The following is a 12,295-nucleotide window of genomic DNA, read 5'->3' as shown; positions in this document are numbered from 1 at the left end:
AACACCGAGATTCATTTTCCTGCGCACATACTAAAAAGAATTCTGTAGAGTAGTAACTATAACAGCGTCATGACAGATCAGCCAGAGTGCTGAAGGTAACAAACTGTGCAAATGCAAATATGGAGAAACAGGATAAATAACAAGAACATGAAATAACCGCAGCGGCTGCTGATGGATCTCCGGAGCTCTCACCGCTCCCCTGTGCAATCCGACAGGCCAAGGGAGAACAAGGCGCAAAGGTCAGCTCGTGATTTAGAAAATAAGCAGCAGGTGCTGACGTGGCCATTCGGCCCCTCACTGATTCTGTTATTCACTCAGAATCACTATTTTCCTGCCGAGCCCCCAAATATGACCTCGGGTTTTGAGTCTGTGGCGCTTGGCTACACACTCCAGCCGGAGGAATCATCATTCCTGGCCCAGCCCTGCGAGACTGTGTCTGTCTCTTATTGCTCTCACTCGGAGACAGGCCCAGTGTGATCATTCGTTGTGGGAGCATCTCAGTGCACCACTGCATCTGTCTCCTCACTGCACAATATCCTCCGCATCCCCAATCGCATGGTATGAACTAATTTAATAATCGTTTGAAATATTTACTGAACAATCGTGTCACCCCCCCCCCAGCCTGACTCTCTTTATACCTGGAGAAAAGTAAAAATGAGCTGCTGGTGTTACACAGCTCGTCAGGCAGCGTCTGTGGAGGGAAATGGAGAATTGACATTTCGGGTTGAGACAGTCCAGATGTAGGATCTCGACCCGGAAAGTCGAATGTACATTTCTCTCCGCAGTTGCTTCCCGACCCACTCAGTTACTCTGGCCTCATGTTTCTTACTCGAGATTCCAGCATCTGCAGTCTCTTTTCAGAACTTGTCCCTTTCAGTCCGGCCTCAGACTGAACCAGGCTCTTCTCTCCATCTTCATTTCTGTTCTGCTTCTTCTTTAGCCCATCACGCCGATCGGGACACAGGCGGCCACCAGCAGCTCTCCGGGGGTTGATCGTCCCATCACTCCGATCGGGACACAGGCGGCCACCAGCAGCTCTCCGGGGGTTGATCGGCCCATCACGCCGATCGGGACACAGGCGGCCACCAGCAGCTCTCTGAGGGTTGATCGGCCCATCACGCCGATCGGGACACAGGCGGCCACCGGCAGCTCTCCGGGGGTTGATCGGCCCATCACGCCGATCGGGACACAGGCGGCCACCAGCAGCTCTCCGAGGGTTGATCGGCCCATCACTCCGATCGGGACACAGGCGGCCACCAGCAGCTCTCCGAGGGTTGATCGGCCCATCACACCGATCGGGACACAGGCGGCCACCGGCAGCTCTCCGGGGGTTGATCGGCCCATCACGCCGATCGGGACACAGGCGGCCACCAGCAGCTCTCCGAGGGTTGATCGGCCCATCACGCCGATCGGGACACAGGCGGCCACCAGCAGCTCTCCGAGGGTCGATCGGCCCATCACGCCGATCGGGACACAGGCGGCCACCAGCAGCTCTCCGGGGGTTGATCGGCCCATCACACCGATCGGGACACAGGCGGCCACCAGCAGCTCTCCGAGGGTTGATCGGCCCTTCACTCCGATCGGGACACAGGCGGCCACCGGCAGCTCTCTGAGGGTTGATCGGCCCATCATCTCCGATCGGGACACAGGCGGCCACCAGCAGCTCTCTGGGGGTTGATCGGCCCATCACGCCGATCGGGACACAGGCGGCCACCAGCAGCTGTCCGGGGGTTGATCGGCCCATCATGCCGATTGGGACACAGGCGGCCACCAGCAGCTCTCCGAGGGTTGATCGGCCCATCACTCCGATCGGGACACAGGCGGCCACCAGCAGCTCTCCGGGGGTTGATTGGCCCATCATGCCGATCGGGACACAGGCGGCCACCAGCAGCTCTCCGGGGGTTGATTGGCCCATCACTCCGATCGGGACACAGGCGGCCACCGGCAGCTCTCCGGGGGTTGATCGGCCCATCACGCCGATCGGGACACAGGCGGCCACCAGCAGCTCTCTGGGGGTTGATCGGCCCATCACGCCGATCGGGACACAGGCGGCCACCAGCAGCTCTCTGAGGGTTGATCGGCCCATCACGCCGATCGGGACACAGGCGGCCACCGGCAGCTCTCCGGGGGTTGATCGGCCCATCACTCCGATCGGGACACAGGCGGCCACCGGCAGCTCTCTGAGGGTTGATCGGCCCATTACGCCGATCGGGACACAGGCGGCCACTGGCAGCTCTCCGGGGGTTGATCGGCCCATCACGCCGATCGGGACACAGGCGGCCACCAGCAGCTCTCCGGGGGTTGATCGGCCCATCACGCCGATCGGGACACAGGCGGCCACCAGCAGCTCTCTGAGGGTTGATCGGCCCATCACTCCGATCGGGACACAGGCGGCCACCAGCAGCTCTCCGAGGGTTGATCGGCCCTTCACTCCGATCGGGACACAGGCGGCCACCGGCAGCTCTCTGAGGGTTGATCGGCCCATCACTCCGATCGGGACACAGGCGGCCACCAGCAGCTCTCTGGGGGTTGATCGGCCCATCACGCCGATCGGGACACAGGCGGCCACCAGCAGCTGTCCGGGGGTTGATCGGCCCATCACTCCGATCGGGACACAGGCGGCCACCAGCAGCTCTCCGTGGGTTGATCGGCCCATCACGCCGATCGGGACACAGGCGGCCACCGGCAGCTCTCCGAGGGTTGATCGGCCCATCACGCCGATCGGGACACAGGCGGCCACCGGCAGCTCTCCGAGGGTTGATCGGCCCATCACTCCGATCGGGACACAGGCGGCCACCAGCAGCTCTCCGAGGGTTGATCGGCCCATCACGCCGATCGGGACACAGGCGGCCACCGGCAGCTCTCCGGGGGTTGATCGGCCCATCACGCCGATCGGGACACAGGCGGCCACCGGCAGCTCTCTGAGGGTTGATCGGCCCATCACTCCGATCGGGACACAGGCGGCCACTGGCAGCTCTCTGAGGGTTGATCGGCCCATCACGCCGATCGGGACACAGGCGGCCACCGGCAGCTCTCCGAGGGTTGATCGGCCCATCACTCCGATCGGGACACAGGCGGCCACCGGCAGCTCTCTGAGGTTTGATCGGCCCATCACGCCGATCGGGACACAGGCGGCCTCCGATCGGGACACAGGCGGCCACCAGCAGCTCTCTGAGGGTTGATCGGCCCATCACGCCGATCGGGACACAGGCGGCCACCGGCAGCTCTCTGAGGGTTGATCGGCCCATCACACCGATCGGGACACAGGCGGCCACCAGCAGCTCTCCGGGGGTTGATCGGCCCATCACTCCGATCGGGACACAGGCGGCCACCAGCAGCTCTCTGAGGGTTGATCGGCCCATCACGCCGATCGGGACACAGGCGGCCACCGGCAGCTCTCCGAGGGTTGATCGGCCCATCACGCCGATCGGGACACAGGCGGCCACCGGCAGCTCTCCGAGGGTTGATCGGCCCATCACGCCGATCGGGACACAGGCGGCCACCGGCAGCTCTCTGAGGGTTGATTGGCCCTGTGGCCTCTGCTTTCACCACACGACTTCAATCGTCTTCCAGGGGAAGGTCCTTCTGATCCCAGGAATGAGGCCTGTGGAATTCAGTTCACGTTTCTGTCACACTGGGTTTTTACACGATGGGTTTGCTAGCCCCATCCCCAACACTCCTCCTTTTATAGCCGGGCTTAGGCAGTCCATGGCGGTTTTCATTCTGTTCTGACCTGCTTAATCTGTTTCTGATCCCTCCCTGATATAGATACCACAATTCCTTCCCACAGACAGCAACGTAATGTTCATTCCCTGAGACTGCAGCGCGTGTAGTGCACAATCGCGGTACTGCAGGGGATCAGCAGCTCCCCGAAAGTGAAAGCATTCTGAATCAGGAAGTGCTGGGAGTTAACATGGCTTCGAAAGGACCGGCCGAGAGTTGGACCGAGGAGGAAATTTGTCCCGTCTGCCTGGATTTCTTCACCGATCCGGTTATACTGGAGTGTGGACACAACTTCTGTCGCTCTTGTATCACACGGTATTGGGAAAAGGAGGAGAGAAACTCCTGCCCAGAATGTAGAGTGGTGTTTGCTGACCGCACCCTCAGGGCCAGTTGGGCCTTAGCAAATCTGGCTGAAAAAGCTCGAAATCTAAACCTGAATCTGAAAGGGAAGGAAAGTAAATGTCACTGCGAGGAACATGAGGAAGAACTGAAGCTGTTTTGTGTAACGGACAAGACACTGATCTGTCTGATCTGTAGAGATGCGCAGGAACACAGGGAGCACCGCTTCAAGCCGATTAAAGAAGCTGTTAAAATCTACAAGGTAATCTAACGTTAATTTGATACTTAACCCATCTTTTCTTGTCCTACATAATATCACATGAGCCTCCAAAACAAACACATCACTCTCTGCAACTTCCGCCATTTCCAACGGGATTCTAGCATCTCTCCGTCCCACAGCCCACCTCCGCACCCCGAACTCTCTGCTCTCCATACGGATCGCGCTCCACGTACTGTATCGCCCTGATCCACTCGCTCCTCCGCACTGATCTCCCTCCTGGCACTGACACCTGCAAGCGGGACAAGTGCTACACCTGACTCCTAACCTCCTCCCTCGTCACCATTCAGGGCCGCAAACCGCCCAGTTCCTCCCGTTTCTTCGATGGTCGATTGTCCTCTCGTACTAGATTCCTTCTTCTCCAGCCCTTTACCTCTTCCACCTGTCCCCTCTCAGCTTCTCACTTCATCACCCTCCCCCACGTTCCCCCTCACATTGTCTCACCTGTCACCTGTCAGCTGGTTCTCATCCCCGACCTTTTTATTCTGGCTTCTGTCCCGTTCCTTCCCAGGCCCAATGAAGGGTCTCATCCCGAAACACCGACTGTTTATTTCCCCTGAATTGATGCTGCCTGACTCACTGAGTTCCTCTGGCATTTTGTGTGATAATCGGGTTTGATCACCTGTTTCTTTTGATGCATCTTTGTTTCTATTTCCTTCGCTCTCTGACTTCCAGTATCAGATAAAATCTTCCTTAAACTCTCTCACAAAAAAGAAATCAGACTTCCAGAAAAAGGAGCAGCAACAGAAAGAGAAGATTTCTGGAGTTCGGGTGAGGCTTCCTGAGCAGAATTTCTGATATTACAGTCGAGTTTTGCTCCCTTTAATGCAGAATAGCCGAGTATCTCAGCTCCAGTGACCAGCGTTTGATCCTGACCTCTGTTGCTGTCTGTGTGGAGTTTGCATGCTCTCCCTGTGACCACAAGAGACTATGACACATCCCAAGAGCATGCCGGATGAATGGCTAATTACCGTTAACCCTGTAAAGGTGGGGAGGGTGTATGTGAATCAGGTGGGAGTAAATGGGTCAATGGGGAGAACAGATTTCAGGAAAACGTCAGTGAATGGGGTTGATGGGAATGTTTCAGAGCTAGCATGGACATTAATAGACCAAATGGTCTCCTTAATGTCATCAGGAAATACACACAGCAATACAGTAAATTAATCTTCACTTTCATTTGACAGAAACAGTCACCCAGCATTCAGACCTACATCACATCCCAGTTTGCTGAACTGCGCCAGATTATCACTGAGAAAGAGCAGAGCTTACTCAGGGATCTCAAAGAAGAAGAGAAGAGGATTCTCGACACAATGGAGAAAAATCTTCTAGCTCTCCAAGAGAATATAAGGATTATTCAGGAGGAAATCACTAAGTTAAAGGAACAGATGGATCAAAAAGACGGTGTGATATTTCTCAAGGTGAGGGATTATATTTCAATTTGTTCCTGTCAAAGGGCACTAAATGAACAGTGGTATATTTGAAATAAACACAGCACAGCGGCCAATTCTAACAAATCAATTGCCGCTGCTGGTGATCTCACACAGATTGTTCGACCTGTATGACGCACACGTCAATCACACGAATAATCTCCTTCCAAAATGTCGAAGATTTGTATTCGATCCTTTATCTGCAACAGACAATCATGAAGCAATGAAACTTCAGCGTAATTAATCGCAAATTAATCAGCAACAAAGCGGTTAACAAACGATATGATATCCGTCCGTTCTCAGCTCAAAACTGCCCAGAACAAAGCATGGATATGTAACTTATTCCCTTCACTATTACCACACCCCACACACGTGACTAGTTACCATAACAATCACGTAACACAGAACACAATGCAGACAGGGCAATCAAAGACAGAAAACAGATGCGTCACTCCTGGACACAGCATTTACAAATGGCAGTAAACTGTTTTTCACCAGACAACTGATCCTCCACATTGCCAAGAGTCTTACCATTAATACCATATTCTGCCATCATATTTGACCTACCAAGTGAACCACCTCACACTTACCTGGGTTGAACTCCAAACTGCCACTTCTCAGCCCAGTTTTCATCCTATCGATGTCCCACCGTAAACTCTTGACAGCCCTCCACACTATCCACAACATCCCCAGCATTTGTGTCATCAGCAAATTTACTAACGCATCCCTCCATTTCCTCATCCAGGGCATTTATAATAATCACAAAGAGAAGGGGTCCCACAACAGAGCCCTGAGGCACACCACTGGTCACCAACCTCCATGCAGAATATGACCTGTCTACAACCACACTTTGTCTTCTGTGGACAAGCCAATTCTGGTTGAATAAATCAATGTCCCCTTGGATCCCTTGCTGAAATCCATATACTCTACATCTACTGTTCTATGTTCATCAATGTGTTCTGTCACATCCTCAAAAAATTCAATCAGGGTCATAAGGAACGACCTGCCTTTGACAAAGCCATGCTGACTATACCTGATCATATTATGCCTCTCCAAATGTTCATAAATTCTGCCTCTCAGAATCTTCTCCATCACTTACCAACCACTGAAGTAACACTCACTGGTCTATAATTTTCTGGGCTATCTCTCCTCCCTTTCTTGAATAAGGGAATGACATCTGCATCCCTCCAGTCCTCTGGAACCTCTCCTGTCCCCATTGATGATGCAAAGATCATAGGCAGAGGCTCAGCAATCTCCTCCCACAGTGACCTGGGGTACATCTTGTCCGGTCTCCATCTGAAACAATCTCCTCCCACAGTGGCCTGGGGTACATCTCGTCCGGTCTCCATCTGAAACAATCTCCTCCCACAGTGGCCTGGAGTACATCTTGTCCGGTCTCCATCAGAAACAATCTCCTCCCACAGTGGCCTGGGGTACATCTCGTCCGGTCTCCATCTGAAACAATCTCCTCCCACAGTGGCCTGGAGTACATCTCGTCTGGTCTCCATCAGAAACAATCTCCTCCCACAGTGGCCTGGGGTACATCTCGTCCGGTCTCCATCTGAAACAATCTCCTCCCACAGTGGCCTGGAGTACATCTCGGTCGGTCTCCATCAGAAACAATCTCCTCCCACAGTGGCCTGGGGTACATCTCGTCCAGTCTCCATCAGAAACAGGCCATTTGGTCCATCATCTTCTATCAATTTCCCTGCTTCAAAATTCTCCTCCCACATACTCACCACACCCAGCAACAGAGCCCTGAACTCGATGGTCCCGCACGTGTTTATCCAGTTTCCCCATTACATTCAATCTCTGCTGTTCCGCTTCAACCACTCCTGTGGCAGCGAGTTCCACTTCACTAAATTTCTTATGGGATTTATTAAAATCAATCTGGAATTTCACCTCCCACAATTCTTCCCATAAAGAGCGGTACTTCACCCCCCACCTCTCACAATTAAATCCATCACTGATCTTAAATTCCTCCATCCTGTCACCCTGATATCATATCCAGATGAAAATGGACAACCTGTCCTGTCTTCCCTGTAAGTTTCATCCTCTTAGTAATGGTCTGACATTCAGAAACTTTCCCTGTAATTTAACCCACGGTTCTCTATTGTCCATGTGTGTGAGTGACTGTGGGAGTGGCAATTTTCAACACCTTGTAATGATTTGGATGAAATTCAGGATGTGGACAGTAAGTCCAAGTCTAATCAGATTTATGTTTGATTTATTTCAGGAGGAAGCTCATTGGAACAGGAGGTAGGACATACTCTTTAGTGAAAATCTGTATAGTTCAAAATTGCAGTTTATAACCAGCAGTTTAATATTTACAGGATTAATGACGATGTCCAGGAATTGGCAGTGACAGATGAGGCCCTACCGGTTGAAGAATTCGATCACCCCTATTTGTTGAACACAGTGCTGAGAGAAACACTTGATGCCATTAACCGAGGTAAAACTTACAAAGATTCATTTCTCCTTGTTCAGTTGCGTTCTAATTTGAAGCAAGGATTGTCTATAATTATACGAGGAGAACCTATATTTATAATTATAATTAAGGGGAACTGAAGTTTATTCCACATCAACCCCACCGACTGGGAGGCATCACTGTCACATAGTCAGCTGGAGATGTCAGACCCCTGGACACACCAGCACAGGGTCACAATACAACCAATACACGGGACTGGCAGATGAACCACTGTGTCCCGATCCCAGGAACACTGCACTAACACGCCAGGACATGAGTTTGGATCCACCAGAGGAACTGGGAATTTAATACTGACTTGATGATATTGTAGGGAATAAAAGCGGGTATCAGTGTGGTGACAGGGATTGTCAGGAAAATACACAAGTCCTTCGTGCGCTGTGAGTGCAGACTCTGACTGACACAGGTCTTCACCCCACCCCCTCCTGAATGTGTGGCTGAGAAGCTGCTGCAGGGGGCAGAGCTTCAGCTTCTTGGATCATTGGGATCTCTTCTGGGGGAAGTATTACCTGTTCAAAAGTTCAAAAGTGACGGGTTGCACCTGAACCCGAGGGGGAACAATATTCTCTGACAGAAGTTCGATAGAGCTGTTAGGGAGGGTTTCAACTAATTTGGCGGAGGGGTGGGAACGAGAGTGAAGGGACTCTGGATAGGACTGATGATAAAAATGCAAAGATAGCGTGCAGTCAGGACAGATGCGAGGACACAATTGCAGCCAGCAGGGTTAGTATCAGTGCATTCGGGATGCAGAATTAAAAAGGGGAGCAGATACAGTACACAAAGTGTTATATCTCAATGCATGGAGTATGGGAAATAAGGTGGATGATCTTGTTGCACTATTACCGATTGTCAGGTGTGATGTTGTGGCCATCACGGAATCGTGGCTGAAGGATGGTTGTAGTTGGGAGCTGAATGTCCAAGGTTACACAATGTATCAGTGGTATAGCAAGGTCGGGTGAGGGGGTGGTGTGGCTCTGTTGGTAAATCAGCAGCAAGATGTGACATAGGATTGGAAGATGTTGAATCTTGTAGGTTGAGGTAAGGAACTGCAAAAGTAAAAATGACACTGACACCAGTCATATACAGGCCTCCCAACAGTCAGTGGGTTGAGGCCCACAGATTACAACTGGAAATAGAAAAGGCTGATGAAAAGGACAATGTTATGATAATCATGGGAGATTTCAATATGCAGGTCAATTGGAAAAATCAGGTTGGTAAAGGATCTCAAGAGAGTGAGTTTGTTGAATGCAATGTGATGGCTTTCTACAGCAGTTTGTCGTTGAGCCTACTCGGGGAACAGCTCTACTGGATTGGGTGTTATGTATTGAACCAGAGCTGAGTAGTTAAAAGTAACCTTAGGAGGCAGTGCTCACAACATGACTGAGTTCAACTTGAAATCTGAGAAGGAGAAAGTAAAGCCTGATATTGTAGCATTTCAGAGGAGTGAAAGAAATTACAGTGGTCTGAGAGAGGAGTTGGCCAAAGCAAATTGGAAGGAGATGCTGGCAGGGATGACAGCAGAGCAGAAATGGTGTCAGTTTCTGGGAAAATGAGGAAGGTGAAGGATAGATGTATTCCAAAAATAAATAAATACTCAAATGGCAAAATAGTAAAACTGTGGCTGACAAGGGAAGACAAGTTAATGTAAAGGCAAAAGAGAGGGCATACAACAAAACAAAAATTAGCAGGAAGACAGAGGTTTGGAAAGCGTTTAAATATCTACAGAGAGGAACTGAAACAATGATTGGGATGAAAAAAAATAAACAAGAAATAGATTTGAATTGAATTGACTTTATTACTTACATCCTTCATATACATGAGGATTAAAATTCTTTACCATACATCTCCATCTAAATGTGCAATGTGCAATTGATAGTAATTTATGATGAATAATATGTACAACAGGCTGGATATTATAACATAGAAATACAGTTGTGTCAGCATGAGTTAATCAGTCTGATGGCCTGGTTGAAGAAGCTGTCCTGGAGCCTGTTGCTCCTGGCTTTTAATCTGTGGTTTAGAATAGCATTCAATCCAAGAGCAGGGATGTGATGCTGAGGCTTTATAAGGCAATGGTGAAGCCTCACCTTGAGTATTGTGAACAGTTTTGTGCCCCTCATCTAAGAAAAGATGTGCTGGCATTGCAGAAGGTTCATTTCATAAGGTTGATTCCAGGAATGAAAGGGTTATCATACGAGGAATGCTTGATAGCTCTGTGTCTGTACTCGCTGGAATTTAGAAAGATGAGGGAGAATCTCATTGAAACCTTTCGAATGTTGAAAGTCCTAGACAGAGTAGATGTGGAAAGGCTGTTTCCCATGGCGGTGGAGTTTAGGACAAGAGGGCACAGCCTCAAGATAGAGGGGGGTCTATTTAAAACAGATGCGTAGAAATTTGTGCCAGCAGCTGGTGAATTTGTGGAACTTGTTGTGTGTATTTAAGGCAGAGCTTGATAGGCTCTAGATTGGACACAGCATCAAAGGTTACGGGGAGAAGGCCATGGAGTGGGGCTGAGGAGGGGAAATAAGGATCAGCCATGATTAAATGGCGGAGCAGACTCGAATGGGCAAATGGCCTAATTCTGCTCCTATGTCTTATGGTTATCAGACCACTACATTGAAGCATTGTGAGAATGAGCTCGGACACACCAACAAGCATTGACATGGGTCAAGATTTCATCTCGGGAGAAGCACACACAGCATAACCGGCCTGGCAAAGCTCCCTCACACACATACACAGGAAGGACTGGCAGATTGTAGTCAGAGCCTCAGCAATGTACGTTGTTATTTCCCTCAGTAACCTGGAAACCAATCTCTTCAGAGACAGTCATTTATTCTTTTAAACAACTCAATCAAGTGTGACACACGGCCACAGAAATAGGCACAAATTCCCATTTAGGATTGAAATCTGCCGTCCTTACCCAGTCTGTCTGTTCTGTGGCACTGAGCTGCCCTCTGACGTGACGTCACATCAACACTTCACAGACAGACTCCGGGGTGAGATTCCTCAGGAGGATGATCTGGGAGGGTTTGATGGATGTTGAACCCACGGCCCACTTCATCAATCTGCAAGACTAAGATGTCTTCTTGAACATGGCCCATTTGTGTGTGTTTGACCCCCCCCCCCATCCCTCTAACAATTTCCCATCTGTGTACCTGCCCAAATTTATTTTAAAATATTTTATTTTTACCTGTTTCTACAGCGTCTGAGGGCAAATTCAATTTACCAACCTCCCTCTCTATGAGAATGTTACCCGATAGACCACTCAGAAAAATTTCCCGTCTCACTTTCAATCTGAGGCCTCTGGTTCTGTACTCCCATTTCTTGGAAAAAAAACCTTTATTTAAGCTCCTGATCAATAATTTACCTCAATAAGGGGTCATACCTGAACATCCTACACTACAACTGAATAGCCGAAGCTTATCCACTCTCTGCTTTTAACCCAAGCCCCCAGTCCTGGTAACATCCTCCTGAAGCCTCCTGTCCAGTGTAATGACATCCTCCCCATATTCGGGAACCGGAAATGCAGACAATGCTCCAAGTGTGGTCTATCATCGACATCAAAGGCCTTGCTGAATTTCATGTGGACAGTGTGGAATAGGCTGATGAATACAGGACTGAAGGTGTTTTTTTAGATTGGGACAAGAAGGGCGGCGTGGGAGCTAAATTCTAAAGGAAGACAGTTTTTAAAAAAAACTTTGCGTACAAGAACGGCGAGACTGCGCAGGACAGCGCAGAGAGTTTAAAAAGATGACCACCCTATTCAGCGGGCAGCGGAGTGGGTGGCAGCAGAGTGTAGGGCTTTGGCTTAACGGGCTTAGGCGGTAACGGGAAGAGGCGAGAGCGAGGCACAGACTCTTTTTCTCCCCTTGGCAAATCGGCCCGGACGGACGGGGGAACAGCAGGGCACATTAGCTAACGGTTTAAAAAGTTTGTGTGCTTGGCGAAGTAAGTGGGTGAGTAGTTTCTTTGTTTCATTCCTGTAGAATTAGGTAGTATGTCTGCAGGGTTAGTGCTTTGTTCAGGGTGTCAGATGTGGGAATC

The sequence above is a fragment of the Hemitrygon akajei genome, unplaced genomic scaffold, assembly GCF_048418815.1.
Source record: "Hemitrygon akajei unplaced genomic scaffold, sHemAka1.3 Scf000037, whole genome shotgun sequence".
NCBI classification, from domain to species: Eukaryota; Metazoa; Chordata; class Chondrichthyes; order Myliobatiformes; family Dasyatidae; genus Hemitrygon; species Hemitrygon akajei.
Note: the sequence above shows the minus strand (reverse complement) of the source record.